General features: G+C 39.7%; 1 protein-coding gene across 6 annotated transcripts in view; it reads right to left on the bottom strand.

Moving 5' to 3' along the window:
- Positions 1-13982, bottom strand: part of Raly (RALY heterogeneous nuclear ribonucleoprotein) — a 78573-nt gene that overhangs the window by 26823 nt on the left and 37768 nt on the right. The window contains exon 3 of one of the 6 annotated variants that reach the window (XM_071608852.1): positions 13882-13952. The exons of 4 other annotated variants lie outside the window; for them this stretch is intronic. The gene's annotated coding sequence lies outside the window, so the exon portion shown is untranslated. Of the gene's footprint in view, positions 1-6189; positions 6265-13881; positions 13953-13982 lie in introns of all 6 variants that reach the window. One more of the 6 variants, XM_071608851.1, reaches the window with a different exon arrangement.

Here is a 13982-nt window from a genome sequence, read left to right as displayed (position 1 = left end):
CTTTTAACCCAGTGAGACACATAAACCATACTCGGGTTAATAGAAATTATGTGTAGTTCATTTTACTGATTTTCAAAGGTTCAGAGTTTAAAACATTGAGAAGGGAACATGCAGTGACCTCCTAATACTTTTTCTGTACTGCATCAGCAGTAGAAATGATATGATGTTTTACATATATCACTTAATCCTTGGACAACCACAAGTAGATGTTATTATTTTCACATTGCAGAGAAAGAAATTGAGGCTCAGAGAGTAACTTGCCCAGAGCTGCACAGCTAGAAAATGGTAAGCTCCACATTTCAAACTCACAACTACTTATCTCAGTTCTTGATTATGTTTTGAGCTCCACCACCACAATTATCAGATGGTTAACAAGCCTACCCTAATCTTCCCTGAGCTTTAGTCTCCTCAACTGTCAAATGGGAACAGAATTCCTTGCACTATTTCTCTCACAGAGCTGCTCTGTAGTTTATAGCAGTAACAGTTACAAAAGAGTTCTATAATGTATAAAGATATGAATATTAGAAATATTCAAAACATCATGAATAAATGTTGCTGTTACCTTTCATGATTTATAAGGTCCTTACTGGGTTCCCAGCCATTCTGCCTCAATTTGCCAGTTAGGATTTTGATAAATAGGAAATACCAATTTCTCTCAGTATTGATTACTCTTTAGGATGTTGGCAGAATCAAACCAAGCAAAAAAATCAGGTTAAGGAGTCAGGGAATAAAAACAGAAGAATGGGTGGGAACCTGCTGGGAGGCCTACAGCCCAAGTGATCTACACAAAGGAGATTCCAGACTGGCTATGGGGCCTGATTCGTTAGCCTTATCTTAGAATATGCCTAGGAAACAGGTACAAGAGGTCTTTTGGGACAGGAGATCTTAGAAGCTCTTATATGAGGTGTGTCCAGGAAGAGAAGATAGGCACAGGGGGACTAGAGATGGGAAATGCGACCGGATTAGCCAGCTTCACTTTGCTCTGGGATGCAGAATACTCTGGTAAGGGACCTAGGCACAAAAACAGCAGTAGTTCGGTATAAGGCTCTCAAACTCATCCTCTAGCTCTGCCTCATCATCCATGCTGTTGTGGCCATCTGCTTTCCCAAGCTTCTGATAGACTAAAGCCAAAAACAACAGCAAAGAATTCTTGGATCTAGGCCCTGGCTGGGGACCAAAAAATAAGTAACCCAAGTCTGTGTTCTCAGAAAAGGAAGGTATTGCACCAAGATGGTTTGAGTCTAACTAGAGGTTCTCTTGTATAGCTAATTCCCTGATACATAGGGTATACTCAAGAAATGTCTGAACTAAACTGAATTGAAGACTATATTCTATGATTTAAGAGTACCTGTTTGGTGTTAAGAGCCCAAGATTGTATAGTCCTGGTTCTTGAATGAACAAGTGATTAACTTTGGACTGCTTAAGTTCTGTGAACCTCAATGTGCCCATCTATAAAGCCGGCTCTTTACACCACACACTACTATGAGCAGACAATGAGATAATGATTGAGACAGCACTCTGTAAAGGGCATAAGATGGAACAGCAGGAGCACTGTGCACATAGTCTTAAACGTTCAGGATCCAGCCTGGACAAGATCTGAAATAAGTTCCCTTTCTTTCTCCCCTGCTTTTCACACTGTAGACATTCTTTACATTTCTAATGACCTTGAAAGGGGTGGGAGGGAACAATTTGCTGCCTAGGTTGGGGACAGTAAGGTCATCTTTTTACTTTTCAAAGTTTGTTTAGCTCCACTGTACTGCAAAACAGCTCAGGATTTGGATTTTTAATCCTAACTTTTGGTAATCAAAAAACCTGTAAAACCATGAACAAGTCTTAACCTCTGAGTCTTAATTTTCTCATCTGTAAACAGTGGGGAAATTTCCTAAATCATAAGACTATACTTAAGATTCAATGAATTAATGATATGAAGTGTCTCAAACCCAAAGAATGCCACACCAACACCAGTCATTACAAAGTTGTTTCCTCACCAGCTCCTGAGCTACACAAGACAATGGCTATTTCCCACCTGACAGGTGATATCAAAACCCAGAGAAAATGTTAAAAGTAACACATTGCTTAATCTTTTTTTTTCTAATTTTCTTAAATTGTAGATGGACATAGTATCTTTATTTTATTTATTTATTTTTATGTGGTGCTGAGTTCTAACCCATTTCTCCTATGTACAAGGCAAGCACTCTACCACTGAGCCCCAGCCCCAGCCCATATTGCTTAATCTTGACTTCTTCCAACAGAGGTAACTATTCCTTTGATTTATATATTCATTGATTTGTTTGCCTCATTGTACTGAAGATCTCTGAGGAAGGGAACTACACAGATCTTATTCATTTTTTGTACCCCAATGTCCATTATGGCTCACTTAAAAAACATTAAATAAATATTACCAGAATGATTAACAACATATTGATAGCAGAAACACTTCTGGAACCCAGGATTCTTAATCCCAGAACCTCAGTTCTTTATAACTAAAGAGAAAATTACTAAAACCTCATAGATATGAACTGACTTAACTTTTCATCTTTTCTTCAATTCTTCCATGCTAGCAAGACTCAACATTCCTGGAAAGTCTCCAGTTCCTCAGCTTTAACATTCTTCATCTACCACTCTGCTGAGTTAATTCTTATCCAGTCCCCGAAACTTGGAGGACTTTCTAACCTCCCCTGATACTGGGGTCAAATATTCTCTTACTCCAGGTCTGTTTTGTTTTATTACAAAATCCTAGTACACAAAATATGCCAAAAAATTATCTGTTGAAAGTTGAATGGATGAAATATTGAGTCTAGAAATCAAAAGTAGAAATATTCTTGATCTGGATATCAGATGGCCTGATTCTAATTCTGACTCCATCACTAACATACTTGGGGTGATCTTAAACAAATCCCAATTCTTGTTTGGATCATCCACAAATGAATTATCATTCATCAATGATTTCAGAAGGTCCTTCCAGTGGTGATGGTGAGACTTAAGATTCACGTGAAGTGCCTCTGATGCAAGCTGTATGTTCCACAGAATAGGAAGCTAAACACCTGCAGTCCTCAGCAGCCCTAGGCACATAGGACTCTGCTGTCAGTAGCCTCCCAACCCACTGGTGTACTTAATTCCTCCTGATGAAGTACCAAGAATAAATTGTAGGGGAGCTGCAGAGCATTTTAATGAGTCCAGAGACTAATGAATCTTTTCCTTCCTGTGTCAATTAGAAATTCAAAGCTAAGATCCCCAAGGACCAATTTATTGGGAACAGAGAGAAGCCTTTTGTTCATCAGCTGCTGCCTGAGTTACCTGCCCTGCCCCCTGTATATCTGCTAGATAACAATTCTTCTTAATCAGGTATAATGGTTGGTGGGATAGAGGCTGAACTGGAAGTTTCCTTTTTGCTCAGTATTTCTGGGGTCTGAACTTGAAGAAGGAAAGGAGGGATCCAGGGCATTTTTTAGGGTGAGGGTAAAAAGTGAGGGTGGTTAAAGACTCAGAGCAGCCCGGACTTTATTGCCACCTCCTAGAGATATTAGTCTTCAAGGAGCTAATAGCAACAGATAAACTTGCCAAAGTTTCAGGTACTGTACGATATCGATTTACCTACAGTATTTTGAGTTCTCACAACAACCTCAAAAGCAGTTAGCAACAGCATTATTTTAAACAGGTAAACTGAGGCTCTGGGAGAAATAGTAAGAATTAGGTTAGGGAGCCAAGCACAGTGGCACATGCCTGTTTTCCAAGTGGCTCAGGAGGCTGATGCAGTAGCATCACAAATTCAAAGCCAGCCTCAGCAACTTAGACCCTGTCTCAAAATAAAAAATAAAAAAGGGCCAGGGATGAGGCTCAGCAGTTAAGCACTCTGGGGTTTAATCCCTAGTTTAAAAAAAAAAACACAAGTAGTAACAATCTGACAGGGATCTGAACATCTGAACTGATGTCTATTCAATTCCAAAGACTTGGCTCTATCAAAGCGACAGCTGCCTTATCCAGAGGCCAGCAGTGATGTCCTGAATGGCAAAGATGGCCCACAGGCAGCACAGCAACCTTGGACACTTGGCAACACATATAGTCTATCCAGGTACAAGTAAAGGTGTTGTGTATTGCTAGTCCTTTCGTAAGGTGGAGTTAGCAATCACCACCCCAGAAGATAATTCAGTGTTACCATAAACACTACTTTCAATCCTACCCAAGAAATCTTCTGATTTTGTTGATTTGTAAGGAATTCCAATCCTTGATCTAATGGCTCCCAGCATGTAGGGCCAGACCAGTTGCTACTGCTCAGTCATCAGAAACATTTCCCAAGGTAAGTAGGTAAGCAAGTCATGTTTCCAAATGAGATTGAATTTTAGGGAAAAATACAATAGAATAAAGTCCAGTTTACATAGCTAAAAATTCACAAAGCAACAACTGGAACATAGGTACATACTAAATCCTAACCTGGCCTCAGATAAATATAACCAAACCTATAAATAATGAGATCTGTGCTAAAAAAAAAAAAAAAATTTTACCTTGCCATAATATCCTGCTGTAGATTCACAAGCTAAAAGCACTTAACACAGTGTCTAGCACAGAGAAACCTACCCAAGAAATGTTAGCTATTAGATAATTAGAAAAAGGGAGAGGGCTTTCAGGAAGGGCCTTTGAGTGAAGTAGAGTTTCCCTTTACAGAATACTTAATAAATACACACACATAATACCTTAAATAATCCTTCCAGTAACCCCAGGTAGCAGATATTAACAGCCCTATTTTATAGATGAGAAAACTGTTCTCTGAACATAAGTAACCTGTTTGAGATTACTTTGTCCCAGTATGTGCCAAAGCTGGAATTTAAATCTAGATATAGCCAACTTCAAACCTAATTCTTCTTCCATATTTCTTCTCTGGAGGTTAAGACGGGCTGGCATAAAGAAGAATGAAATCATGGTATTTGCTGGCAAATGGATAGAACTGGAGACTATAATGCTAAATGAAATAAGCCAATCCCAAAACCCAAATGTTCTGATAGGTAGATTCTGACTTGGGGCGGGGGGGGGGGGGTGGGCATGGGAGTGGGAAAGACAGTACAATGAATCAGACATAACATTCCTAGGTTCATATATGAACACATGACCAGTGTAACTCCACATCACGTATAACCACAAAAATGGGAAGTTACACTCCATGTGTGAATGATGTCAAAATACATCTACTGTCATATATAATTAAAAAGAACCAAAAAAAAAGACTGGGGTTGGGCTTCAAAGTCTGAATACTGACTGGTGGTTAAGAACAGACTGCTAGTTCAGATATGAAGGTAGCAAGAATGAGGGTGGGAATTAGCAACATGCTATCTTTGCAGAGGATGTAGTTAAATAAAGACAATAGTCAGAATAAGACAGTAAAATTCACTTGACAAAACCCACATAAAAAGGTGAAGTAAAAGGCAGATTGCAGGAGGCCCTAGCTGCTCTTGCCAACGAAATAGGTAACAACTTTGTTTTACTGGAGACTAATTAATGAAAGAGATGTAGCATGCAGAAAATTATGACTCAGAGACTGGAAGGCAAGAGAACTGGAGAAAGGAAATTAAGTTCTGCCAATAACTAGATAAATGGTACTGGGCAAGTCATTGCCTTTGGATTTTTCAGAGATTAAACTAACATATGTCTGCAGACCCCTCTAGCTTTGATCTTCCAGGAAATACTCTATTACCAGGTTATGTGAGCAAATGTGGGTGAGAGAAATGCTGTGAAAGAAAGCTGAGTGTGGGACATGAGAATAAAGGTGTTAAATGGGATTCAAGTTAAGACTGGGCAAAAGCCAGAAGATGGCAGGAAGCAAGGGAAGGCTGAACCACGAAAGTATCAATCCTGCCCTTGCTATTAACTTGCTTTGTGATTCTGACTACCTGTTGGCATCATTTCCTCACTGTCCAAATGGACCTCAGGCCTTTGTTCTGGTCACAGCTGCCCCCTCTTCCTGTCTCTTTCCCCTTGCCAGTGCTGCTCTAGTCACACTGCCTGCCTTCTAGTTATTCTACACACTTTTACTTTAGGATCTTTTCACCTGTTCTTCTCTCAGGTGGAAATGATCTTCCTCCTCTTTTTTCCTTCTTATTTATATTTCTTCATTTTCTATCTCCCCCACTAAAATAAGTTCCATAAAAATTCAGTCTTTGGGGGCTGGGGATGTGGCTCAAGCAGTAGCGTGCTTACCTGGCATGCATGCGGCCTGGGTTCGATCCTCAGCACCACATACAAACAAAGATGTTGTGTCCGCCGAAAAACTAACTAAATAAATAAATAAATATATTTTTAAAAGAAAATTCAGTCTTTGTTTTGTTCACTATTGTATCACATCTCTAAGGGCTATATCAAGCATTTTATTGAATAAATGTGCTTGTAAACTAGTGGTGTTCTAAGGTTCTTTTTGATTCTTACATGCTGTGACTAACTTATAGGTTTGTGGAACTGAGGAACACTTCAGAAGTTCCAGGCCTGGAGTGAGCTTAGGTTTAACCTATCCTTCTGGCTCCAATTTTTGAGATTTGCTTTATCTCAGGAGTACTTCAAATGTAAAACAAACAGCCTAATACACAGTTAAATGCACAAGTAGACAAATAAAATTAATTCATGAATCATGAACTCATGAATACATATCATGTAATTCATGAATTCAATGTCATATGCTAAGTGTAAACTGTAAACACAATAACCTGGAATACTAGGTCTGGCTTAAAGTCTGGCTTACTTTGGTAACTTCATACTCCTATTTCTGAAATTCTATACTCTGGCTACATTGAACTGTTTTCCCTTCTCTGAAACATACACTTAAGTCTCTTATACACTTAATATCCCCTCATCCAAGCTCCTAAAACACTATTCATGCTTCTATTATACCAATCATCACTGTGGTCTACTTACTTTACCTGATTGTCCTCCTTAACTGTTCATGCATTCCAAAGGCCTTAATGGTATATTTGGCTCCTCCTTACCAAGGACTTACTCCTGTGACTGGCACAAATGTTCACAAAATTTTATGTTAATATAGCCCCACAATTAAGAATGTTTCCTAACTGTCACTGGCAGACTTGATCGGGAACTTGTCCTTCATATTATCTAAGTTTCCCTGTGAACTGCCATAGAACAGACAGCATAAGAGGAAGGGGGCTGAAGAGGCTGGACAGAAAGGAGAGAAAGAGTCTTTGCAGAATTTTGAATGTCATGCTGAGGAGATGGGAATGATCTTAACAGGTTTCACAAGCAGGGAAGTGATAAGAGTAAGATCTCTTAAAACCCAGGAAAGAGAAATGAGTTATATTTCAGGGGCAAAGATGGGAGTGAATAATTTAAAACAGTCCCAGTGAAAAATGATTTAAGATATGGCATTGGTAGTAGCAGTGGAGATGAGAAGATGGGCAAAATATGTTCAGAGATAAAACAACATAATGAAAGCAGGTGCCTACTTTACCAATGAGTGAACTGTCTCTGTGCACAAGATAAACTTCCTCCAAATGAACTCTAACTCTTTGCATCCAATATGGCCCCCCCAAGGGCAACCATGAGCAAATAAAAAGCCTTTTTGGCCAGGGAAAGGGGAAGAAGTCAAGGATTAGGAAAGAGCAGCAGCCCCCAGGGGCTGGGGTTGTGACTCAGAGGTAGAGCGCTTGCCTAGCATGCTGGGGCACTGGGTTCAATCCTCAGTACCAAATAAAGTAAAATAAAAACATTGTGTCCACCTATAACTAAAAAATAAATATTAAAAAAAAAAAAAAAGAGCAGCCTGCAGGCCACAGAGTAGGGTTACAGAGAAGAGAACTCAAGATATTGCTGATGGCTATTACCTGCAGAAACTTCCCAAAAGAGGCCAGTCTGTGTCCTGAGCAGAAAGGTATCTTCCTAGGTTGAGACAGCTTTAGCCAGGTTTAATACAAGAGGCTTTGATAGTTTAAGTGATTCCATATTAAGGAAAATTATTCAAAACTTGAATGTAAGACAAAAAGATGATTGTATGGCCTTTTGGGACATTCTTTATTATGCATCTAAGAGCCATCTGACACTTGGAAAAGGGAATTTTGTTTGACTTACTCACAAACCAATAGGGCCCAAATGTTTTAAAATTCTGCAAAGTTAGAGGTTAATTTGTAAAAAACTGAGAAGATACACTTTTTTTTTTTTTTTTGAGGGTAACTGTATAGGTTACATTTTCAGGACATTAAACAATTTTGGATCTAGTTTAAGCAATTTTATTACAGTAATCCTTTTTTCACTAACAACCTAAATCCAGTTTCTCAGCTATTCTTTTTCTCCTGGTTTCCCTATTAATTAAAACTTGATGCATGGTCATTGGGTGTACGAAAATTATGCCTTGACAAGGGTAACAAACCCACAGGCTTGCAAATGTCACAGAACAAGAAGATGGGAAGCAAGAGAAACCTGAAACCCAGGCAGAAGATGCCATGAAGTATCATAGATGGTCACTTAGGAAATGACACAATGACAGAAAGCCCAATGTAGAAGAAAGGGCTCTAGGCTGAGAGTCAGAACATCTGCCATTTGTTCATGGTATGATCCTGGGCACATTACTGCCTTTTGCTGGGCCTCAATTTCCACAATTACAAAATAGGAAAGTTGGTCACAATGGTGGTTTACAAACTGTGTTCCTGGGAACTCTGCAGGTTTAAGGGATATGCCTCAGGGGCTGTCTTTGGGAAGAATAGTGGGGAGGCTGACCCATTAAGGCCTACTGCTGTTTCTTCAACCAGAGATGCTCTATTATATTACACATTTAAATAAAAGGTTCCTCTGTAAACCTGATGATTGTCAATTAAGATCCATATTTGATATCCTAAAGTTCCAAAATTTTATGGCAAATGATGTTGAGAAAAATTTAAACACAAAAATATCTCCTCTCACCCTATGCCTCAAAAGACATCACCTAAAGAAGGCTCATTAAGAAATCCCTAGCAAAGCCAGGTGCAGTGGTGCGTGACTATAATCCCAGCAACTCTGGAGGCAGAGGCAAGAGGATTTCAAGCTCTAAGCCAGCCTCAGCAATTTAGCAAGGCCCTAAGCAACTTGGTGAGACCCTGTCCCTAAACAAAATATTAAAAAGGGCCGGGGATGTGGCTCAGTAGTTAAGTGCTCTTGGGTGCAATCCCTGGTACATAAAAAAGGAAAAAGAAATACCTAGAACACAGAGGAGGGCTTGGAAAAGGGAAGAGAATAAGGGACTGCCCCTTTTGCAACTGAAGTGGGTAGGCTCAATACTGAAAAGAGAATCCTCTTAGGGAGGACTTAAAAACTCTTCCTCATTATCAAGATTGAAGTTTTGTACTCTAGCCCTGGTTCTAGCACATAAAGGCAGATTCCTTCTGTTTCTTCATACTATGATCTCTGAAGGTAAAGTGCTTTGTAAATTGAAAAGTGAGTATGGACTTGAGGACCTATCAGAACAATTTTATTCCTTAAATCTTTTACATGTGTATGTCTCATATGTCTCATCTTCTGCCCAGTCCCTGGAGGACATTCATCAGGTTGAAATGTACAGACCTCCTTTTTCTTTTTCTTTCCCTGTATTTCAGAAGCGGGCATAGAAATAGTGGGCTTAATGCTTGAAGTATTCCATCCATTCAACTTAAAAATGACAAATAGAATTGGCTTTTTACTAGGAAATCTGTTTTCATGTTGAAGATGAAAAACTGGTCTCTCATCTCTTGGATCTCTAGGCCCCACACCTAGGATTTAGAGAAGGTAGTTTGAGACAAGATAAGGCAGAAACTTGGGAAAATGCACTAAAGGCATGGAAGATATTTTTATTATGCCTGGATCATCAATTGTTCCTTTTTGGGTACTTCTGAATACAGCCCAGAAAGACTGCAGCCAAAGGCCAGGGAGGCAGTACAATACTCAAGAACGAGTTCAGCCTATAGGGTCAGGAGGGCCTGAGTTCAAATTCCAGCTCTTTGACAGACTAGACATTTAGACAGTAAATTTATTTAGTTCACTCTGGAGCTATTGGTACCTTAGAGAGTTAGCAAGATTGAAGTCCTACCATAAAACCTGGCACACAACAGGCACAAAATAAATGTTGCTCAAGGGGAAAAAGAGCAAACTAGTACAAAAGACTGAATGTGAATTCACGCATCAGGTAAGGAAGACTTAGGGACAAACCCTAGTTAGCAACAGACCAGAGTTGTAAGTTGATTAGAATGGGAAAGAGTTGACTGGGAGAATATGTTGTGCTATTCTAAGAGCATATGGATCTTGAACCAGCCAAAGCAAATCAAACATGAGTGCTTATGGAGCACTTGTTTCTAAAACAAGTATGGGCTGTGTTATTGACACAAGCCACAGGGGATTTGAGTAGGCTGTTGGTGGAGATGTTAAGAAAGCTGACATGGGGCCGGGGATGTGGCTCAAGCGGTAGCGCGCTCATCTGGCATGCGTCCGGCCAGGGTTCGATCCTCAGCACCACATACAAACAAAGACGTTGTGTCCACTGAAAACTAAAAAATAAATATTAAAAAAAAAAAAAAAAAAAAAAGAAAGCTGACATGCTTTCAGTTCTAATCTTTGCTACTGCACACATATGGGTGTAACTGACCTTGGCCCTAGAGAAAAAAAAATGCGGAATGAGACACAAGAAACTTGGGTTCTGGTCCGAGCTCAAACATGAGCAAGATACTTCATATGTCTCAGGCCTCAGTTTTTTCTTTCGTGCTCTAAACAATAATTCTGTATGTGCCTACTCGATTATCACTATCCCCACTTTCAATCAATTGTACTATGGTTCACAAAGATTTAGGTATTACTGGCAGGAACTGGAATTCAGAGTTTACTACATTGTCTCTCAGTATTAAATGAGGGGGGTGGATCAGGTGAACCAAAGCATTTCTAGTGTTGAAAACTAAATGATTCTTGGTGGCTTAAAACTGAAGTTTCAAAAGCATTCTAAATACTCAGCACTAGACAAAGCCTATCTACTTAGAATCTCATTCATAATAGGCAAAGCCTTGCTGGATGAAAAACCTTCTCAAATAATTCTCCACACTTAGGGCAAAAGCTGGAGTACAAATACAACTTGAGGGTCCTGAAAGAATAGAAATTGAAATTCACAAAGTTATCCCTGGATAGGCTCTTGGAGAAAACTCTAACTTAACTTACAGATGGAGATAGGGAGGCCACAAAAAGAGAAATAGCTTGGCTGGAAACAGCCAGTAAGTAAGTAATGGAGCACAAACTGGGTCCTATGCTCATTGTTTTCCTCACAGTTGCTAGCCACTTGGTCTTCAATCTTTCAAGCCATTTTGACCTTCACTTTGATATTTCTTTTCCAAATGGTTGGTGACAGTCACTGCCCCTAGAGCAGATTACCAGCCTCTGCCAACACCTTTTTACTATAAATAATGGCTCCTTCTTTGTAACTGCCCCTGGTATATCCTTTAGCAGGACTGAAGTTGAGGTTTCTTCTTTTGCCTCTCCTGATGATGTCTTAGGACAACAGTGTGCCTTTGGAGGCTAGAACTGGAAGGAACATCAGCAATTATAATCAACACTTTCATTTCATTCCATCCTTGAAAAACTGAGGAAACAGGTGGGAAGGATAGCTCAGTGATGGAGTGTTTGCCTAGTATGTATGAGGTCCTGGGTTCGATTCCCAGCACCACAAAATAAAAAATAAATTAAAAAAAAAAAGCTGAGACCCAGGAATAAATACTTTCCCAAGGTTGAATTAGTAGAGTAAATTTCAGAGTCTGACATTCTCCTTTTTCAATCTAACACTAAACACATGGTTTCACAATTTATTTCAATCACTGGTAATTGAACACCAATCCAGGTTAAGTTTTTTTGCTTGTTTGTTTGTTTTGGCACTGGGGATTAAACCTAGGGGTGCTTAACCACTAAGCCACATCCCTAGCCATTTTTATTTTGAGACAGGGTCTCCCTACATTGCTAAGGCTGGCTTTGAACTTGCAATCCTCCTGCCCCACCTCCTGAACTAATGGGATTACAGGTATGTGCCACCTGGCCAGGTTTTTGTTTTTGTTTTTTGATTTAAAAAATATTAGCATCAAAATATCCTCAGAAAGTAGAATTGTTCTCATTTTGCAGTTGTAGACTACAGCTCAGAGAAATTAGTGGGAAATACAAGAACAAGCCAGATGTTGGTAAATCTGGCTCTAAAGCCCCCCGACCTTTCTCCCAACATCATATGGCCTAAGGTTTTAAAGAATATACATAATGGTGAGGAAGATGCAGCTAAATAATTTTCCCAAAGACCAGCTGTACCATAGGTATCTTGTATCTTGCCCTATACATTTAGTTCAGTTAACTCGACAGATAATTCTAACTGAAGAGATGGAAGTGGGTCATGATGAATATAGGAGTGGAGAACAGAGATTCAGATAACACAGATAATTCCCAAAGAAGCAATTTGTTTTATGTTAATTGGGTACTTTATAGAATATACTTTTCCCCCTGCATTTGCCCAATTAGACAAGTCTCCTTCATTTATCTCTTACTCATCTCAGGATTCTAGCACCACAGTTGCTGATGGACCTTGGTTTCCTGAATTATGGTTCCCCATTCTCCTAACTTGGTTTTTGATCTCTTGCTATATTCTTAAATTCAGGACTCTGTCTCTCTGCCACAGCCAACATCCCTAGAACTGACTTCTAGCTGATCTGACCTAGAAGATCTGTCAGTCACTTCAATATTTGATAATCTTCTGTTCTTCCAGTGAAAAGCAAGAAAGATCCCCTTAGTTTTAATGAAAACAGGGCGACTCAGGACCCAATGGGGCACAGAGCTTTTTTTTTTTTTTTTGCATGCTATTCCTTTCCAGGAAACAAGCTGGACCTTATTGCTTTGCTGTGACAGCAACCTTCAAGAAAGCCAGCTGTTTCTCAAGCCAAAATAATAAAATATGGCTCAAATCCCTGGGTGTGGAATGAATACAGACAGCTGTTTCTTATGAGTTGCTCTGGCAGTCTCCCTCATATTCCTCCCGACAGAATTCTCTAGTCACCATGATGCTTATACTGGCAGACAGTGGGCCTCCTGCTTTTTAAGGTACTAATGCCACTTTGATCAAACATTCATCTCTACACCTTGAAAGATGATGATGCACTGCTACTGATCCTGGATCTTCCTAGATTCTGTTTTCAAGTCACATCACTAGAATTACTAACATTAATAGTCCCTTACATTTGTACAGTATAATGGCTTTATACAGGACTTATTGGAAATGTGCCTTACACAAGGCTGGGCAGAAACTATTATTCCTTGTTTATAGAAGAGGAAACTAAAGACCACAGGTAAGTAACTAGCAAGCCCAGGCATTGCTCCAACTCCTCCTACCTCAATGTTATCTAGAGGATCTGCATTTTAAACCTTATTTGTATAATGCAATCTAATATCTACTTAGAATCTCATTCACAATAGGCAACAGAAGTATTTAGGCAAGGCCCCAAAGTCATCCTGAAGCCTCTGTATCAGTTAATTTTCCTCAGATCTCTGGTTTGCCGTGTGCCACCACACTCATAACTTCAATTTAAAGCTCAGGCCTGCCCACTTCTGACTTGGGGCAGGCAGGATCCAGGCTGCTAAGCACTATAGGTCTAGCCTTTACCCCATCTCTGTGGGTAACATACACCATGGACCACTTATCTCCCCTTGTTATTTCTGAAGTAGACCCTCTTTGAGGCTCCAGAGGCTACTACTACATTAGAGGGAGCAATCTGACAGCCAACGGGCCTAGTCAAGTCTGAAGAAGAATTTGATTTGGGCTGCACAGGGCCTCAGAAATCAATAGCCTAACCCTTAACCAGAGAAAGAAAAGCAAATTAAACCCAAAACAAGCAGAAGTTAGGGGCTGGGGCTGGGTCTCAGTGGTATAGCACTCACCTAGCATTCATGAGGCACTGTGTTCGATCCTTGGTACCACATACAAATAAAGGTATTATGTTCACCTACAACTAAAAAATAATTTTTTTAAAAAAAAAGAA

This window comes from Marmota flaviventris, chromosome 2 (genome assembly GCF_047511675.1).
Source record: "Marmota flaviventris isolate mMarFla1 chromosome 2, mMarFla1.hap1, whole genome shotgun sequence".
Lineage (NCBI taxonomy): Eukaryota > Metazoa > Chordata > Mammalia > Rodentia > Sciuridae > Marmota > Marmota flaviventris.
This window is presented reverse-complemented; position numbering and strand designations above follow the sequence as displayed.